Below are 9,850 nucleotides of genomic sequence, written 5' to 3' on the forward strand. Positions count from 1 at the left end.
TTCATCAGTTTGGTCTCTGAAAAAACATGTCCAGAAACAAGTCGTGCAGGCCAGAGGGAGATCTTATACACCTACAGTGTAGAAAGCTTCATCGTCACCGCAAGAGACATCGACTCTTCTTCAAAACTCTGTTTTGGAGAAAAGTCAAACAAGGTCAACTATGAAATTTTTTTCCAAAAATCGACAATTGACATTTTCGGATACAGTCATGGATTTCAAAGCCAGAGGCCCAGTCACACAATCCCTGCAAAGATGTGCCGAAAATTCCATCATTTGAGCCAAAATATCAAAGAAAAAATGAAAATCAGTGTGTTTAAAGGTCAAATAAAAAGGTGCAAAACTCAACATTAGAAAAGAGGTTTTCAAAGAGACAAAAATCAAATCCATCTCCTCCAAGCCTATATATACTTGTTTTCGCCCAAATCAAATGGCATTGAGCTCTTCCATGACTTGGAGAAGATAGTGCTAAGGTAAAAGAGTGATATTTTGAACGGTTGAGTGAGTTGGGAGGTGATTACAGAGAGCGCGGCGCATACACCAGGTCGCGCGGCGCACATACAGCATGCGGCGCACTGGCAGCCAACCTGCAGTGTAAAATCACCACAGGTGCGGTGCATATAAGGTGCGCGACGCACTCGGTTTGGCGTGCGGCACACAGAGCCAGGAGGCTAAAAAACCTTGCAAACTACTTCAAAACCTCGGTGGAGGCGGGAAAACAAGAGGTAGGCTCAGTTGAAACTTCTTCTTCATCAATTTCGTCTATGCTTTGGGGTTTGTAAGATGTTGAATGATAACCAAAGCATATTGGCCATCCATGGAAATAATTCATCAAAGCAAGAATGATAAATGGGGTTACAAAGTTGCAATGAAGTCACCAAGGTCTGCTCCCCTCCCCTTGTCTCCTCACTCCTCATTGTCCCCGCCTCCATTCCCATCATGATTCCTAAGGAAAACGCCCTAAAACCCTCACCCCTTGTTTTTCAAGCAATTTTGGCCGACTTTAACAGCGTGCGACGCACACACATAGTGGCGCGGTGCACTCACGGCGCGCGGCACACTGGCAGCCTGGTCATAGTACAAATTTGCCATCGGCGCGGCACATACCCGGCGCGTGGCACACTGGGAATTGCGCGCGGCGCACAGGCTTATAAGCCCAGAAATGCCCTAAATTGGCAAAATTTTTGTCAATGACCCTAAATGTTGGAAAGGTAGCCCCTCTACACTCACCATTGGCATTAAAACTTGAAGGGAAATCCTATTGTGACAACCATGAAATCAAATGAAAAAAATCTTTAAAAGTAAAACAAGGAGGATATAAAGAAAGTCAAGACAGCTAGGGTTTTGCTACAGTAACTTGATTATTAAATATGCTCCAACCCTACCCCATCAACACTATACCCTAAAACAATCCCTAATCCATGGTACAACTTCAGGAGAACAGGCTCCCCGGAGACCTAGGAGTGGCAGACATGTCAGGGATGAACCAAACACCCTCACTGAGTTGCAGGCATGCCCTCTCGCTATGTCTTATTTCCAGCACTTAGCATGTTTCGAATTTTGTCAGAGGGTGGAAAATGTTAGAATTCATCATGAGTTGGCCCGTCTTTTTTCACTTCACCTACATGAAGGACAATCTATCCTGGCAAGGGTCACTTTCACATTGACACCCGAAACCATATCAATGGCATCAGGCATACCAAATGTTGGAGAAAAGTGGCACAAGAAGATGAAGCTGGAGAGGGAACTTTATGAGCCTTACATTAAGGCCAGTTGTTTGAGTCAGCTTACTAGAGTTTTCCCATTCAGATTTCTGAGAGATGAGTATGCTCCGCTCATGAAATTGATCATGAAATACTTCAGTTGTGAGGGGTGGTTTTCTCACCTTTATGCTTATCACATCAGGTTGCTCATGCACTTTACCAGGGTGCGTATGATGAGCCTCCCATTTTTCATTTGTGGAAACATAGAGAGGATGAGAAAGGTCATGTAGCACAAGACCCCTCGACAACAGCTCAACAATGTTTATCACTTTGCTCTTATCCAGATTTTGGTGGACCATCAGTTGGGATTGCAGGGCATTTCCTCAGAGGACTTCATCTCCCGTGACTTCTTCAACACTCCAAAGATAGTAGCAGAGGCAAAGCATGAGATAGGTGGTCCTTCTCATCAGCATGAGTGCCATGAGACCACGGTGGTGCCATTTTACATCACATATCAGAGAGGCTATCCGAAAGGCACCAGGCCTTTGTTTGCAGTAGCAAAGCGAGTGTTATCTCCACCTGGGGTGGAAGGGGCCTCGCTTCATACATCAGAAATATAGGTATGGGACAAGGGCAAGAAGCCCAAGCATGAGGAGGGGCCTTCAGGTGTGCCACCAGGTAAACGAGAGACCAGATTCATTCTCATTCATGATGATGATGATTAAAATATACGTCCACAAAATGCACAGCTGAAAGAGATCTTCCAGGAGAAAGAGACAGAGATTCAATCCTTGACACTCAAGTTGGAGATGGCCAAATGGAACATTAGGTATTTGGAGTAGAGGAACAAACAGTTGGAAGACCGGCATGTGATCATGGAGCTATAGAACATCCGTGAGGATCGCCTAACTACCCAGCAGAGGAGGATTGAATTCACTTCATTGGAACAACAGGTTATTGATGATCGTGAGTCTCTGCTTGAGAGAGTTAACATGCACCTGGGCAACATGTTGAACAAGGCTGACGAAGGCAACACATTGCTGAGACACATGGCTCGTCATTACAGGGCACGGAACTTGAGTTTGAGAGCCCGAATAAGGAGTTTGAAAACAAAATTGAGGAAAGCCACAAGAAGGGAAAAACGGGCGAAAGAGAAAGACAGGCTTAGAATCTTGGCTGAGGCTTCCTTGGCTTAGCATGGCACTCCATAGAGATCGCCCAGCCCAAATTTCCAAAAAATTTGGGGCAATTTTTTGTTTTTGGAAATTTTTTGATCAAAAAATAGGGTTTTTCTCCCTGTGCATCGCGCACCCCGCGCGGTGCTAAAATTCTAGAACTCAGATCGAGGAACAACTTGAATTTTTGGATTCAGCATCGAAAAATATGTCTACTGGTGTCTGGGAAAGAAATTTTGATAAGTTTTGGTTCTCCTAAAGGTCAAAAAACACCCAAAAATAGCCTCTCTGCCACTTTTTGGACACACAGAAAGCAGTCTTGGGAGAATGAAGTTTTGGAGGGGCAAACGAGCTTCAAATTCAGAAATTCTATTTGGGTTGGAAGATAGACAGGCCAAGATTTTCAACAAGCCCACTTGAGCACATTTTGGACACCCGCAAGTGCCCCAAAACAGGCCCTAAAGTAGCGCGACGCACAAAGAAAAGCGTGCGGCGCAAAGAGGAAATTTTGCCCAGTTTGCTCCTGTTTCGTGAAATTTTGGGTCGCGACTTCTCCAAGTGGGCCCGGTCATCTACTCTTCGGTTTTTTTTCACCAAAGGTGGCTTTTAAAGAGTTTTCTCTCCAGGTGGGCATCTATCCAAGTGGCAAAGAATGCAAAGGGTCACCACATGCCAAATTTCATGCTTGAGAGCACTGCACCTGTAGCTGATGGTTGGCTCTCCATCTCCATTTTGAAATGATTTGAGTAACTTCCCAACCCCTAGGCATTCCATCTCTTCTCCACATATTCTATATATTGTATACATTTTATTTGCAAAGGGTTGGCTAGCTTGTAACTTCGGAGAGACTGTGGGAAAGAAACTCTGTTTCTGCACTTTGTATTTTTGACAGAGAGTTAATGAAAGGCAGCGGCTCTGTTTCATGATATTCTTGTGGTTGTGAGTGTAGCAAATATGTTCTTATGTTCCATATGTATCTTGTTATGTTTCATAATTCATTTCATGTTTCACTTCAGTGAAAATTTCTAAGTGAGATTAGGTAGAATTCAATTTATATTGCTCTGCCCATGGGAAAATTTCATGTGCAGTGTTATTCTTCTATTGAAAAGGATTCATGCGTCCATGCCCTTTTCACTATCTTCGGCGATATTTCCATTTCGCGTCACCTTAAGTTAAAATTGCTGCGCTTTCCACCTACCTTGCCTCACGGAATAATCTGTGCCTTCATTCTCATTTCTCGGTTCTTTGCTAAGCACCAGTCCCATATACATCTCAGAAGTTCAGTCACTTCGAAAATATTTTCCAAAATATTTTTTCACTTACTAGCCTAAGGTAAACATCGCATTGTAAGTCATCTCAGACCATTTTGCTTATCCATTCACTGAGTGTGACTGGGAGAGAGCCCTCTCCTGCTCTCGTAGGGCTAGCTACGAGACTAAGCGTGGTTTGTGGTTACCCTAATTTTTGCCTTCCTTCAACCTAAGGTAGATTTAGGTGCTGACACAAGGGATTTATACTAAACTCTAGGATTAATATTATAATGCAAGGGAATAACATTAAACCTTAGGATTGAGATTAAATCGTAAGAACATAAACCCTAATATTAATAAACCCAAAGGATTAAGACTATAAACCCAAGGAGTTATAAACTTATAGGATTAATATTAAACCCTAAGATGAATATAAAACTCAATTGATTAATAAACCTAATGGATTAATATTAAAAAACAAAGGGATTATAAACTCAAGGGAATAACATTAAACCTTAGGATCAATATTAAACCATAGGAATATAAATCATATTATTAATATTATAAACCTAAGGACTTTATATTACGAACCCAATGGATTATAAACCCAAGGGATTGATATTATAAACCCAAGGCAATAATAAAAACAAGGGATTAATATTGTAAACCTAAGTTATGTAAACCCTAAGATAATTATTATAAACCCTAAAACAAACTTGGTTTACCATGGTTGATTTTCATATTGAGATAATATTTGTTACAATGTGACGTTGGACCATTGTTGACCGTGATTGATTTTCATATTGAGAGAATCTTTGTCACAATGTGACATTGGACCATGGTTAAGCATCGTTGGACATGGTTCACCATTGTTGACCATGGTTGCTTTTCATATTGACAGAATATTATAAACCCAATGGATTATAAACCCAATAGGTTTAAATGAAATGCTAGGATTAATATTATAAAACTTGTGAATAATATTATACCTTGGTAATATGAACCCTTAGATTAATAAACATAAAGGATTTATATCATAAATGCAAGGGAATAATAAACCCATGGGAATAATATTAAACACAAGCAATTAATATTATAAACCAAAGCGATATAACCACCAAAATAAACATTAAACCCTAAGATTAATAGTATAACCCTTAGGATTAACATTATAAACCATAGGATTAACATTAAACTTTAGGATTAATATTAAATCGTAGGAACATAAATCATAGATTAATAAACCCAAAGGATTAATACTATAAACCCAAGGAATTATAAACTTAAGGGATTAATAAACCTATTAGATTAATATTAAAACCCCACGTGATTATAAACCCAAGGGAATTACATAAGACCTAGGATTAATATTAAACCCTAGGAATATAAACCCCAAGATCAATATTATAACCCATAGGATTAATATTATAAACCCAAGAGATTAATACTATACATCCAAGGAATTAATAAACTAAGGGAAAGATTTTTTTGAAGATTTCACTGATAATGTTGATGGAGCAGTATACTTTGCAGATCAGTCAAAAATCAAGCCATCAGGGCTTGGCACAATCAGGCTTAAACTGCCTGGTCTTCCAGACTTTCTTCTGGATCATGTTCTATATCTCCCACAGCTCAAGAGAAACTTGCTGTCCCTGGTCCACATCCGCCAGCAAGGTCACTCCATTCATATGTTTGATGGAAAGCTTGAGGTAAGAAAGGCATCTGACCATTCACTTGTCATGAGGGGTATAGAAGAAGAAAGACTTCTTAAATTGCAAGGAACCTCTGCTCATGCACAACATTTTTCATATATTTCTCATCATGAAGAAGGTACACTTCCATCAAGTTTATTATGGCATGCTAGATTTGGACATTTAAACTATGATAGTCTCCGCTTGTTGAAGAAAAATGGTGTTGCTGGTTTGCCTACAATTCCTAGAAAACATAAACAATGTGATGCTTGCATTCTAGGAAAGCATAGCAAACAGTCTTTTCATGATTCACATTCAAGAGCACATAGGAAGGTTGAACTTATTCATTCAAATTTATGTGGTCCAATGCCTGTTCCTTCTGCAAATGGAAATAAATATATCATGACATTTATTGATGATTACACCAGAATGTGTTGGGTTTACTTATTGAAGAACAAATCTGATGCTTTTCAAACATTCAAGAATTTTCATAAGTGGATTGAAAATGATGCACAATCTCATATTGGGTCTATTCGCACTGACAATGGAAAAGAATATACATCAAATGAATTTGAAACCTATCTTCGCCAACATGGGATTAAACATCAAACAACTGTGCCTTATAATCCTCAACAGAATGGTGTAGCTGAAAGAATGAACAGAACAATTTTGAATATGGTACGATCCATGCTTTTCTTCAAAAATGTAAAGACAATGTTTTGGGCTGATGTTGTTCTATGTGTTGCATATATAAAGAATAGATGTCCATCTAATGCTATAAGAAACAAGACTCCTTATGAATTGTGGTATGGACATGTTCCTTCGGTAAAACATCTCAGGATTTTTGGTTCCACCTGTTATGCTTTAATACCAAAGGTACATAGAAACAAACTTGGTGCTAGAAGTCGTAAGTGTATCTTCTTGGGGTATTCAAACACATCTAAAGCATACCGCCTCTATGATGAAGTAAATAAAAAGTTTGTTTTATCTAGAGATGTCATTTTTCTTGAATCATCCAAATCTGACAGTGTTGTTGAGCGGCAACTTGATCGCTTGGATAGATTCACAAAACCGAAATCATTTCAAGAGTTTGATAATCAGATTCCACATCTTTAAGGGGGGATTCCTATACTAGATCAACATGTGGAATCTTCTTCTGAAGAACAATCTCCCCTGCATGACACTCCAACAATGGATGATGCTTTAAGTGATGTAATTGATAGAATTGGGAGACTCAATCTTGATTCAGACCCAACTCAATCAACAGAGCAGCCTGGACCATCTCAGAAAGGTCCCCCAAAGTGGCTGACGAAGACACTTGAAAGTGTTCATCCTGATGAAATTGGAAAAACAGGAACCGGAAATACAAATCGACAAGATGGAGGTGATGTAGATAACTCTAATTCACCTGTTGATATGGATGTTACTTATGATTGTGAATTGAATTTGTCTACAGATTTTGAACCAACTTCCTTCAAAGAAGCTGCTTCTCATGATGAATGGAAAGAAGCGATGCAGAAGGAGTATGATGCCCTCATAAAGAATGGCACTTGGAAGCTAGTTGATCCTCCATTTGGAACCAAACCAATTGGCTGCAAGTGGGTCTACAAGAACAAGTACAAAGCTAGGCTTGTGGAAAAAGGTTTTGCACAGAAGGAAGGGGTCGATTATGAGGAAACTTTTGCTCCCACAGCAAAATGAGCCACCATCTGAACACTCTTTGCACTAGCTGCTCAGAACGGTTGGAAAGTCCATCAAATGGATGTAAAAACTGCATTCTTGAAAGGAGATCTAAAAGAGAATGTTTTTATGTCCCAGCCTGAAGGATTTGCTGTGAAAGGACATGAACACAAAGTATGAAACTTGTGAAGTCCTTGTATGGCCTCAAACAAGCACCACGAGCCTGGTATGAAAAACTAACTGAGCATCTTCTGAAACTCAACTTCAATCATTTTGATCTTGATGATGCAACTTTATTTGTCAAGAAAGTTGGCAAAACAGTTGTATATCTTGTGGTATATGTAGATGATCTTTTAATGACAGGGAACAATGAAAGCTATATTGCATCCATAAAGAAAGAATTAGGAAAAAATTTTGAAATGACTGATTTGGGCTATGTTCATTACTATCTTGGCATTGAAGTAACCCAACATCCAAAGTCCATATTTCTTTCTCAAAAGAAATACATTGGAGATTTGTTAAACAGATTTGGCATGACAGAGTGAAATCCCCTTTCTACTCCAATGGAACAAAACTTGAAGCTCACATCTATTGAAGGAAAGGAATTTGAGGATGCAACAAAGTATAGACAGCTTGTAGGAAGTCTCATCTACCTCACTACTACCAGACCAGACATTTCATTTGCCGTTGGAATCCTCTCCAGGTTTATGCAAAAGCCTTGTGAGGGACATTGGTCTGCTGCAAAAAGAGTTCTAAGGTACTTGAAGGGAACTCAAGACCTTGGAATCAAGTATACACAGGTGGACGACTTCAACTTGATTGGATACTCTGATTCAGACTTCGATGGAGACAAAGAAATTGGGGTATCTACTTCAGGATATGCTATGGGTCTTGGATCGGGAGCTGTCTCCTGGAGATCACACAAACAATCATCACCAGCAGATTCCACAACAAAAGCAAAATATGTGGCAGCAGCTGAAGCAACGAAAGAAATTGTGTGCCTCAGGAAAATTTTTGAAGATTTGCAGGTAAAACAAATACAATCAACTCCACTCATGATTGATAACACATTTGCAATAAAGTTGGCCAAGAACCCAAAGTTCCATGATCGTACTAAGCACATAAATACTAAATATCATCTGATTCGACATCATGTTGAGGCCAAAACAATCCATCTCTGTCATTGTTCCACAAACGAGCAAATTGCAGACATCTTCACCAAAGCGCTTGGAAGAGAAAAGCTTGAAAGATTCAGAACGATGCTTGGACTCACCAACATCCCTTCAGATTAAGGGGGGGAATGTTGACACGTAATGGTGAACTGGACAGTCATCTAGAAGATGAACTGATCCGTTTTATGTATGTATAAATAATAGTTGGCTAATGAATAAAATTATCAGTTCTTTCTTGTGCTCATTAATTTCTGGAGTTACCCTGGCCTGACAACTTAAATGATTTCAAGAAAACCTAAAATGAAAACTACCATGGAAAAACTAAATTGCAAGGATGGTGTTATTACTTGAGAAAAATAGACAACTTTTAAAATTTTCAAAAATAATATCTCGGAGGCATCCGTGATGAAAAGTTTCACTTTAATATCCTCATTATAAACATGAGTGACATGATTTAAAAGATATGGTGTTACAGGTAGACATAGTAATACCTTCCCATAATGATCATTTTACCATTATCCATGTATAGTTAAAGCTCCTCTTATCCGAGCATAGTGAATTACCTACATTAAGGGTCCCATGTCCATAGGAATCATTAAAAATGATAGAACCCCAAGGTATAACAACATAATGATTTTAAAGCAATTCTCAAAGAGATTGATAGTGAGTTCATGGAAAGAAAAATCAACCAAGTAAATTATAGTGTAGAGCCAACTTTAATACCACAGGCATGGTTCTGCTGCCAGCAGGCATCCATAGCCTTGACAGGGATACCTTTTAACCTTACGAAATGCTTATGTCCCACCTATTAGATATAGATTCAGAGTTATTTATGAGCATTTACTTTTTCTCTTTTTATAAGTTAATTGAAGGACATTGTCTTGGCTTGGTAACCAGCTAACGACAATGCTATTCACAAGAACTAATAAGAATGAATGAGCCGGCTCATGATGAGACCTCTCGTCTTCCAATTTTCCAACTAAAAGCCATTACCCTGGCTTGGTGACCAGTGTGGTAATGTCATTCTCCTTAGGACCCATGATCATAGTAGGTCGGCTCGCAATGAGACCTCCTATCCCTCAATTAATTCGTTTATGTTTTTAGAAAAAAAAATCTGATTATGATTAACCTCAGATGGATTACTTAATAGGTGGGGAAGCAAATCTACTCCTTAAGAGTGCA

Source organism: Pinus tabuliformis, chromosome 9 (genome assembly GCF_031772625.1).
Source record: "Pinus tabuliformis cultivar Carrire ecotype Pingquan chromosome 9, CPIR1, whole genome shotgun sequence".
NCBI lineage: Eukaryota > Viridiplantae > Streptophyta > Pinopsida > Pinales > Pinaceae > Pinus > Pinus tabuliformis.